This window comes from Terrapene carolina, unplaced genomic scaffold (assembly GCF_002925995.2).
Source record: "Terrapene carolina triunguis isolate 2854851 unplaced genomic scaffold, T_m_triunguis-2.0 Scaffold88, whole genome shotgun sequence".
Taxonomy (NCBI): domain Eukaryota; kingdom Metazoa; phylum Chordata; order Testudines; family Emydidae; genus Terrapene; species Terrapene triunguis.
This window is the reverse complement of record NW_020664439.1, coordinates 15,924,403-15,935,310: the sequence shown is the minus strand read 5'-3', so window position 1 is coordinate 15,935,310 and position 10,908 is coordinate 15,924,403. Positions and strand designations below refer to the sequence as shown.

Here is a 10,908-nt window from a genome sequence, read left to right as displayed (position 1 = left end):
AATTTAATATCTAACTGCTGCTGTACAAGCCTACTGATAGCACTGTGCTACTTGTACAGAGTATGAGTGAAAATTAGCATGATACTCACAGCCAGATCCAGGAACCCCCCCACACTGTTAGATCTTCTTTAACATCCCAGCCACCACTTGTGGTCTGTTATTACCATCAACAACCAATCCTCACTTGAGTACTCAGAGCCTAGTTCAGGGGTCAGCAACCTATAGCATGCCTGCCAAAGGCAGTACGCGAGCTGATTTTCAGTGGCACTCTGCTGCCAGCTTGGGGTTCTGTCCACCAGCCCCCTGCCAGCTGGGGTTCCGTCCACTGGCCCCGCTTAGCCCACTGCTGGCCTAGGGTCCCGGCCGCTGGCCCAGGGCTCTGCTCCTGGCCTCGGCCTGGCGCTCTGCAGCCACCCGCAGCTGTGGCCCACTGGCCCCAGCCTGGGGCAGTGAGGGGTTCAGACAGGGGCAAGAGAGGGCGCAGCTCAGCACCCCCACCTTAAAAATTGTTCCAGCACCACTGGGATATTTTTAAGTCCTGATTTGCTGCTTATACCATGCCATGTGGAACAGCACACTGCGTTTGACATTGTGCGTGCCGTCTGTCGCGATTTCCCCCCCCCCACTGTGAGTTGAGGGGTACATTTGACAAAATGTCAGCTCCTAAGAAAGCAAAGTTAGATGTCCGTTCATTTCAGCTTTCTTGGACAGGCACATTTGGATTTATTCAAAAGAAGGACCGTGCTGTTTGTGCTTTCTGTTGTGAAAGTGTTGTTTGTCGCACATCAAGTGTTCGACGACATGTTGAAACGAAGCACGAGAAAACCTTTCTTGATGAAGCAGACAAGCCTGAATCGATCAAAAAGGCAGTAGCAGGATATGAGAAGCAAAGCAGTGCTTTAAATGCTTAAGTGTAAGTAAAAATCAAACTACAGAAGGAAGTTACAAGATTGCACAGTGCACTGCAAAAAACGGAAAGCCGTTTACAGATGGGGAATATAAAAAAGAAGTTTTTCTCAGCAGTTCAGAGGTTTTGTTCAATGATTTGCAAAATAAAGATAGGATCGTATCTAGAATAAAAGAACTGCCTGTCTCTGCCAGAACAGTTGAGACACGCATAAGCGAAATGGCAGAAAACATTAACGAAAAGCAGACGACTGCATTAAAAGACTAAGCAGTGTTCAGTGTTGCAGTTGATGAGAGTGTGGATATAAACAACATTCCACGTTTGGCAGTTGTTGCAAGATATTGTGCTTCCGATGAAATCCAAGAGGAACTTTGTTGCCTAAAACCCCTGCATGGCACAACAAAGGGGGAAGATATAGTGGAAAGTTTTGTAAACCATTTTGAACAAGGAGTTGAAATCAGAAAAATATTTTGTGCGACAACAGATGGTGCTCCTGCCATGGTTGGAAAACAGAAAGGATTTGTAAAGTTACTTGAAGTCAAATTGGCCACCCAACAGCCAAATTTCACTGCATCATCCATCAAGAAAACCTGTGTGCTAAAATTTCTAATTCAGAGCTTAATAATGTGATGAATACAGTGGTGCGAATTGTGAATTTCCTTGTTGCTCGATCTGCTTTGACTCACAGACAGTTTCAAGCACTGCTAGAAGAGATGGACAGTGCTTATAACGAAATTCCACTTCACAGCAACATTTGGTGGCCTTTTTGTTGGAAAAAGCACAAAACTACCCTGAACTGGATAATGACAAATGGCTGTGTAAGCTCATGTTTCTAACTGACATCACCGCTCACCTAAACAAACTCAATCTCTGTCTCCAACGTGCAGGGAAAACAGTTCTGGAACTTTATGAAGCCTGGAAGACATTTGTTGTAAAACTAGCAATTTTTTCTCAGAATATTCGAACTTCGACTTTCCGCTACTTCCAACACATAAAAGAGCTATTGACATGTTGCACTGTCAGTGTTGATGAGATTGGAATGTACATGCAAGAACTGGAATCAGAATTTTCTGACAGATTTCAAGATTTCCAGCGATTTGGCTTAATGCTTTCTTTTCTAATTAAACCTGAAAAGTTCAACGAAAGCGACTTGGATTTGTCTGCATTTCAGTGGATGGGTGTTGAAGATTTCAAAATGCAGCTCATTCAGTTAAAAAGCTCAGAATTGTGGGTATCAAAGTTTGGAGATCTGCAGAGTGCACTTGAAGTTACCGAGAGAGATCATGGGGCCTCTATTCTGACTTGCTGGATGTCCCTGCCAGTGAAATTTTACTGTTTGAAGAAAATTGCATTTGCAATGCTTTTAGCATTTGGAGCCACATACCTGTGTGAGCAGGTATTTTCACACATGAAATCTGTCCTCTGTCCCTCTCGCAGCCGGTTAACAACTGATCACTCAGAAGCCTGTGTGCAGCTTAAAGTATCTAAATACGTGCCAGACATTGGAAATCTCAGCAAGGAAAAGCAAGGGCAAGAATCACACTAAACTGATATGATCTGCATTTTAATTTAATTTTAAATGAATTAATATAGACTTATAGAGAGACCTAAAAACGTTAAAATGTATTACTGGCACGCGAAACCTTAAATTACAGTGAATAAATGAAGACTTGGCACATCACTTCTGAAAGGTAGCTGACCCCTGGCCTAGTTCAAGACATAAAGATCCACAGTTCCTTGCCCAACTGACCATGTGGAAGCAGAAAAAGAGGAAAGGAATTTAGAGGGTGAGGGGACAAGCAAGAGAGTAATTCTCCCTTCCAAAACAGATTTATAATTTTGGTGGACACCAGAAATCCTCAAGCCTGCCATTAACCTTGATGGTCCCCAATATGAAAAATGTTTGAGTTACAGTAAGTGAATGTATGAAGATGCAAAACAAAAATGGTTACTAACCTTTCGTAACTGTTCTTCTTCAAGATGTATTGCTCATGTCCATTCCATGCTAAATGTGTGCGCACCGCGTGCACGGTTTTCCCTAAGGGTATCTGTTGAGATGGCTCTTCTGCCTTCTGGAGTGGCACAGATATGTACCAGTCTAAAGGGTGCATTATAAACGCCCTGCAATCTCTCAGTTACTTCTTGCCAGTAACTCTGACAGAGGGATAAGGAGGGTGGTCATGGAATGGACTAAGCAACACGTCTCAAAGAACAACAGGCGGAGTCGACGGTGCCATTGCTGGCTCGGGGGAGGAAGAGTGGCCCGGCATGGGTCTCACTGTATTAATCTCTCCCCGCTTGTCTCTATTCTGCTCCAGAGAGCATCCTCTCCGGGTGCGCTGTTTATGTTTCTTCCACCACACCGGAAATGGTAAACGGTACGAGAGGGGTGCTCCACACAGATGTTGAAGTGCTTGGCACCGATTCAGAGGGGCTCGGCTCCAAGACTGGTCAGCCAAAGGTCCCTGTCCTTTTTAGTGTGAAGTCTGAAGTCCCTGCCGATCTGGCACTTATTTTACGTGAGTTTCCCCCAGATACTTTAAACAGCTAGAGTGCAGGTCACTCATTGGCATAGGCTTGCCGCAAGAGGCACATGGCTTGAAGCCCCGGGGACCGGGGGCATGCCCAGTCCCTGGGGCAAAGAGTCCCTTGATGACATGGACCAACTATTCCCATTACTATATACATTAACACTAACTAAGAAGTATATACACTAACTACAATAACTACACAAACCATGCACAAATTGTCCAAACCACTGGGAAAGAAGCCTTGCTGCAAAAAGGATTGTCCAGCAACCATCATAAGTGGTATGAAGGAACTGAGAGGGTGCAAGGCCAGTGGTGCCCCTTATACTGGCGCTAGTGTGCGCAACTCGAGAGGGCACTAGAACCGGCCCATCGGATACCACTGAGGGAAAAATCTCTAGCTACCCTGCACGCACACATCTAGCATGCAATGGACACGTGCAAGCACTCGAAGTAGTAGTGAACTGTCAGGAAAAAAATAATCTTAAAATCTTCCCCATCTTGCCTCTCAAAAACACCAAATATTGGTTGACATTCTCTCGACTATTCTAACCTACCATATATACAATTTCAAAGACTACAAGTTAGCTCAGAAGCATTCAAACCCAGTGTGACACTATGCTCCCATATTCTTCATAGAGATATTATATGATATATGATATGATTGTGGCATAACTAGGATGTATTTTACACACGATAGCTCACGTGACATATCATTGAAAAGATTATGATTTACTGAATATGATTATCCTATTTGTATGCCTGTATCATTTTTGTATCTGAAGTTAGGAATATCATCTATGCTCCTATTACAAATGTGTTTACACCTGAGGAACACCCACTAGACAGAATGCAATCAGTCTATATGGCTGGCTGGGAAGGGCCATTAGGGAAAACAATAGGACTTTGAAGATGCTAATCTCCCACTGGGAAGCCTTTCTGGGAAGCTTTCCTCAGGACCTTACAAACAGCCTCTGTCTCATGGCTGCTATGGCCCTACAGAGGCATGTGACCAAGTCACCTGGTACTGGACTCCGTCATAACACTAGTGTTTTTCCACTAACCGGGCATGGGAATCAAACTGGGAGACAAAGGGTTCCTGCCATATGCTAAAGCTATTTAAGGCAGGGGAGTGACATCATCCCTGCCCAAGATGACTGCAGTAAACATCTAAGAAACAAAGACCGAAATGGGGGAGAAAGGCTGTACGCAGCCTAGAGCGCTTTTTAGCCTGTGAAAGGAATACCTAGAGTTTTAAGCTGCAAGCAAGTGCAGCTTGCCCTCAAGAATATCTGCAAACTACCTAAAAACAACCGTTAGGGTGAGAATTTGGTACTTATGTCCAATTTCTTTAGTATATTAAGCTTAGATTGTGTTTTGTTTTATTTGCTAGGTAATCTTCTTTGATCTCTTTGCTATCCCTTATAATCACTTAAAATCTATCTTTTGTAGTTAATAAACTTGTTTTGTTTTGTCCAAAACCAGTGTGTGGAAATCATAACCTGGAGCAGAAAGCTGTGTATATTCCTCTCTACATTGAGGGAGAGGGAAATTTCATGAGCTTATGCTGTACAGTTCTCTGTGCAGCGCAAGACGGTATAATTTTGGGTTTGCCCTCGAGTAACTGGGAAGTTCGTTAGCTTAACCTTCCCATGCAAAGCTGATCTCAGCATCAGTGTGTGTAGCTGCAGCTGGGTGTGTCCCTACTTGTATGTGTGCTGGTGAAGTGCAGTCTGAAGCCTGAGAGAGCGTTTGGCAGGCTTGCCTCAGCAGTACTGTGTAAAGGGAGCCCAGGTTGGTGGGCAGGTGGGCTCAGTGGTACCCCAGTTCTAGGCGGAACCCCGAGGGGAGGAGAACCCATCACACCCAGTTCCTCCCATCCAATCAAAAATACACTGTATTTCTTCTCAATTTGAAAAATAAGATTTAGAACAGGGGTCGGCAACGTTCGGCACGCGGCTCGCCAGGGTAAGCACCCTGGCGGGCCAGGCCAGTTTATTTACCTGCTGACGCGGCAGGTTCGGCCAATCGCGGCCCCCACTGGCCGCGGTTCATCGTCCCGGGCCAATGGGGGTGGCGAGAAGCCGCAGCCAGCACATCGCTCGCCCGCGCCGCTTCTCACCGCCCCCATTGGCCCGGGACGGCGAACCGCGGCCAGTGGGGGCCGCGATCGGCCGAACCTGCCGTGTCAGCAGGTAAATAAACTGGCCCGGCCCGCCAGGGTGCCTACCGTGGCGAGCCGCATGCCGAACGTTGCCGACCCCTGATTTAGAATATTTATGCATGAATCAAGCTGAGCATACCATTTCTCTTTATCTTCAGACTTAATACAACTAACAGTCATATTAATTAACTTAAAACATCAGCACGAAGTTAGCCCTCATATTGGGGTCCATGTGGATTTATTGACATATGTTAGGTAAATGAGTACAGACTGCAAGATGAAAATGTGAGACACAAGGTGGGTGAGGTAACAGCTTTCATTGGACCAACTTCTGTTGGTGAAAGACAAGCTTTTGAGCTACACAGATCTCAAGAAGAGCTGTGTAACGCAAAAGCTTGTCTCTCTCACCAACAGAAGTTTGTGTGGTGACAGATATTACCTCACCTACCCTGTCTTTCTAATATCTTGGGACCAGTACGGCTATGACACCACTGCAAATAAAAGATGAAAACATGGCAGTTAATGATTATTATTTGTATTACAGAGTTTTGGTGCCGTAAACAAAGAAAAAGACAGATCTCGATATTACAGTCAAATAAGCTGCAAGATACAGACACAACCTGAATGTATATGTCTGCTACATCTATGGGCCTGAATAATGTCCTAAAAAATACTACCATTTGAAACAACAAATCAAACCTTTCAAAGAAATAGTTCATCTTAATGTATCAAATTACACAGTAGAACACAGTGATTTGAAAAATCTCAAGAAAATAGTTATCTTTGCCCTTCTGCATATTTTTGAGAACAGAAACGAACAAATGAAACCAATTAAGAGATGTTAAAAAGTTTCGTGCTATTAATGCAATGAACATGGCACAATTTCAAGGCATCACGGATGATGATTGCCCTAAATGGTCTAATTTAGAAAAGAAAATATTTCTTTGTTATCCATACTTTAACAAGCTGTAAAAGACCTTCAGTCATGCTGGTTCTATTTAAAACCATATTTTTACATACAAATTAAGCTGACTGCATGACCCTATTGATTTGTACATACTTTTGATGCAATCCTTACATATTTTTCCCCATCCACATTATGTTCATTGAATGAACATTTTCCCTCCTGTAAATGTGAGTTTATCTTCTGGATGTAATTTTATGTTGAACTTAGCTCAATAACTGCTTACTGATTTGTAGGCTTCAACACTGCACATTTGAACATTATAAAAATAATTCTGGCACTAAAAAATGTAAATATGTTCCTTGCCATACAAAAGAGAACGTATGTCATGTTTTACGTTTGTTCCATAGCCAGAGTCTTATATGCTCAAGGTACTACATTTGATTCATCACCTTTACAAAGCCTTCAAATTGTAGTTCATAATGAGAAAGGGCCCCAAAACAACATCCCAAGTTATGTGGGGTTCCTACTGTTCTAATTCTACTGTTCATATTTTCATGAGCTACATTTCTAAAAAACCCTAACATTCAAGTACTTATCCTAAACAAATTAAATAATGTTTACAACTACAAGTAGCTTGGCAATCACACAGGAAAATACAGCTAATGCACACCGTCCACACAGACTCATGGGCAGCAATAGCCTGAGCTGATGGTTTCCCGAGATGGGTGCCATGGGCTCCTTGCTTCTCCCAATCAGTCACAGCCCTGCTTGATGTAGGGCTGCACCAAAGATTGCACCTTTGGTGATAAGGAGCCCCTCTTATTGGCCAGCTCAGCCAAATACACGGAGATGCAAAAGTGTAATATTCTGCACCCTCCTCCTTAGTTGTGAGCTGGGGGAGGAATCAAAGGATCATTCAGGAGCTCCTTCTCCTACAGCAAGGTCTGCCCTCCAACCGATATGCTGGGGCAGGGGGGAAAGACAGCTTAAGAAAAGCAGTTGGTTGCTATCCTTGGGAGACTGTATTGGTACATAATTGCCAAATGTAAGTTATTATATTGATTGATACAGAATTGTATTGAAATTTCCATGTGTTCTACTACTTTGTGTTGCTATTTTGGTGGTGGATGTATTCTTTGCAGGGAGTACATTTGTTCTGCTCTTTGAGCCAGGATGGCAAGAAAGGGAAGATGTATAAAACTTCCAGAATCGTGGTTCTTATGTAGCTGGGACTGATACTTGTAAGCAAAAGCTGCCTGGAGTCTGTCCTGTGTTGGCTCTAATGCTCTTTATAGGGGTAGTGCATGGCTTGGTACAAGCTAAATGTCCTGGCTTGGGTGGGACAGAGTATCTCTGCCTGGTTAGCCATTTTTACTTTGGGGTCTGGTCAATCATGAAAAGGGGTGGCTCATGCTGAGTGGCTATAGCTACCCTTTGTGGCATATCCCTCCATTTTTAAAAATATTCTTCTTATTTAATAAACGTGCAGCCTTTGTGCCATAAACTATTCTTAACTTGTAAAGTGTCACTGTGGGGATCATTTGAGCAAATCTTAGTTGTTACTTCTAAACAACCATAGGTAAAAAGATTTCATATGCAAGAGTTTTTAAATTCATGGTGTTCTTTCAACTGAAAGCACAGAGAAAAAATGTCTTTAAATGGCTCCCATCACCATTCAACAGGAAAAATTTGGTCAGAAAACTAGACCCACTCTTGCAAAAAAATTCTATGGGATCTTTAATTGCCACAAGTGCCAGGGATTACCAAACAAACAGATATTCTGATATGGAAAATACCCAGTCAGAGCTCTTATTAGGTGGGAAATACTCAGAAAAAATATTAATGGAATCCAGAACAAAATAAAAATCATGATGGACAAAAGGGTGTGGAAAGTATCAGCACTGGAAATGCAGGCAGAGAGGCAAAGAAATTTGAGACAGACTTTTACTTGTGGTGAGTGACAGCTCCTTCAAGAGAAGTCACCAGGGGAGTGGGGGTGGGGAGAGGAGGAAATCATGATACATAGATAGCCTCAAGTAGGCCATAACTGGGCTCACTGTGGGAATGATAATGAGATGTATCCTGGATTCTCTTTTGTCTGCTACTCTGAAACAGGCTGTGGAGACCTACAAGTATATGCACTACAACAGGGGTTCTCAAACTGGGAGTCGGGACCCCTCAGGGGGTTGTGAGGTTATTACGGGGGGATCGCGAGCTGTCAGCCTCCACCCCAAACCCCGCTTTGCCTCCAGCATTTATAATGGTGTTAAATATATTAAAAAGTGTTTTTAATTTATAAGGGTGGGTCGCACTCAGAGGCTTGCTGTGTGAAAGGGGTCACCAGAACAAAAGTTTGAGAACTACTGCACTACAAGGAGGACATGGATCAATGTACTGCACTATAAATGAAGTCATATGTGGCATGTTAAAGAAGTATGGGCTGGATGAATGGACTATAAGGTGGATAGAAAGCTGGCTAAATCGTCGGGCTCAACGGGTAGTGATCAACAGCCCCATGTCCAGTTGACAGCCGGTTTCAAGCGGAGTGCCCCAAGGGTCGGTCCTGGGGCCGGTTTTGTTCAATATCTTCATTAATGATCTGGAGGATGGCGTGGACTGCACTCTCAGCAAGTTGCAGATGACACTAAACTGGGAGGAGTGGTAGATATGCTGGAGGGTAGGGATAGGATACAGAGGGACCTAGACAAATTAGAGGATTGGGCCAAAAGAAACCTGATGAGGTTCAACAAGGACAAGTGCAGAGTCCTGCACTTAGGACAGAAGAATCCCATTCACTGTTACAGACTAGGGAACAAATGGCTAGGAAGCAGTTCTGCAGAAAAGGACCTAGGGGTTACAGTGGACGAAAAGCTGGATATGAGTCAACAGTGTGCTCTTGTTGCCAAGAAGGCTAACGGCATTTTGGGCTGTATAAGTAGGGGCATTGCCAGCAGATCGAGGGACGTGATCATTCCACTCTATTCCACATTGGTGAGGCCTCAACTGGAGTACTGTGTCCAGTTTTGGGCCCCACACTACAAGAAGGATGTGGAAAAATTGGAAAGAGTCCAGCGGAGGGCAACAAAAATTATTAGGGGGCTGGAGCACATGACTTATGAGGAGAGGCTGAGGGAACTGGGATTGTTTAGTCTGCAGAAGAGAAGAATGAGGGGGGATTTGATAGCTGCTTTCAACTACCTGAAAGGGGGTTCCAAAGAGGATGGATCTAGACTGTTCTCAGTGATACTTGATGACAGAACAAGGAGTAATGGTCTCAAGTTGCAGTGGGGGAGGTTTAGGTTGGATATTGGGAAAAACTTTTTCACTAGGAGGGTGGTGAAGCACTGGAATGGGTTACCTAGGGAGGTGGTGGAATCTCCTTCCTTAGAGGTTTTTAAAGTCAGGCTTGACAAAGCCCTGACTGGGATGATTTAGTTGGGGTTGGTCCTGCTTTGAGCAGGGGGTTGGACTACATGACCTCCTGAGGTCCCTTCCAACCCTGATATTCTATGATTCTATGTTCAAAGAGTTCTAATTCTCCAACTAGTGCCTCCGTCCACACACATTGGTATTGGCCTATAGTTCCTCTATGTCCTAACTTCACAATCCTCTGACAAAATTTAATTTTTCTAATCAAGTAACGCAACATGTAACTCAGGGTTCCAATAGATGCTCTTGTCCAGTAAAATTATACTGGCCATAAGGCTATTCTGCAGAATGTCTTCATTTTCCTGAATTACCAGTAGCTTACTACTACCACTAAGTGACAGAACTTGTGTGCTGCAGCAACAGCGCCTCATAGGGATTGAGGATTTGAACAAAGCAATGGATAGTGCACTAGTGTCCAACATTAATTGCTTTTACCTTATCGGGCCCATTGTCAGTGATAAAGCAGCTAACTTTAGACTTCCCATCTAGACACATATCCAGGTTTCCCTGTAGTTTGTCCATTCTGTTTAGGAAAACATCTTTGTTGAGGAGGGTCATGTGAAGCAGAGATCATGTGTAGGGGTTCTGGGTCATGCATTGGCTGGAGAATTAAAAGAGCCTTAGGAGGAAGGAAGAAGGTAGTAATTAAGCTGTTAAGTGTCCAAAGATAGGAAAGGCATGAATTAAAAATTTCATGATGATCCAAATATTAGTAGCGTAGTAAATGACATCCCCAGCAGTTCCCTTGAGAAACTTTCTTTGGGCCCTTCGATAAATACATAGAAACAAAGCATCTCAAAACTATCTCAGCTACTAAAAACTGTTTCCCTAGTTAGCTGCCTGATCTGCTGTACAGTACCGTTAAAACAATGTTCCTTGTCCATTGGCATCACAAAATGATTGCATGCCAAGACTAGCAGTAAGTGTTAATGCTGCTGCTGCTGCTATTGCTGAACTGACTTTGCTTTTGCTT

The 10,908-nt window shown here is 43.6% G+C and overlaps 1 protein-coding gene across 3 annotated transcripts in view; it reads right to left on the bottom strand.

Moving 5' to 3' along the window:
* RHBDD1 (rhomboid domain containing 1) overlaps window positions 1-10,908 on the bottom strand; it is an 87,225-nt gene that overhangs the window by 57,008 nt on the left and 19,309 nt on the right. The window lies entirely within an intron of this gene.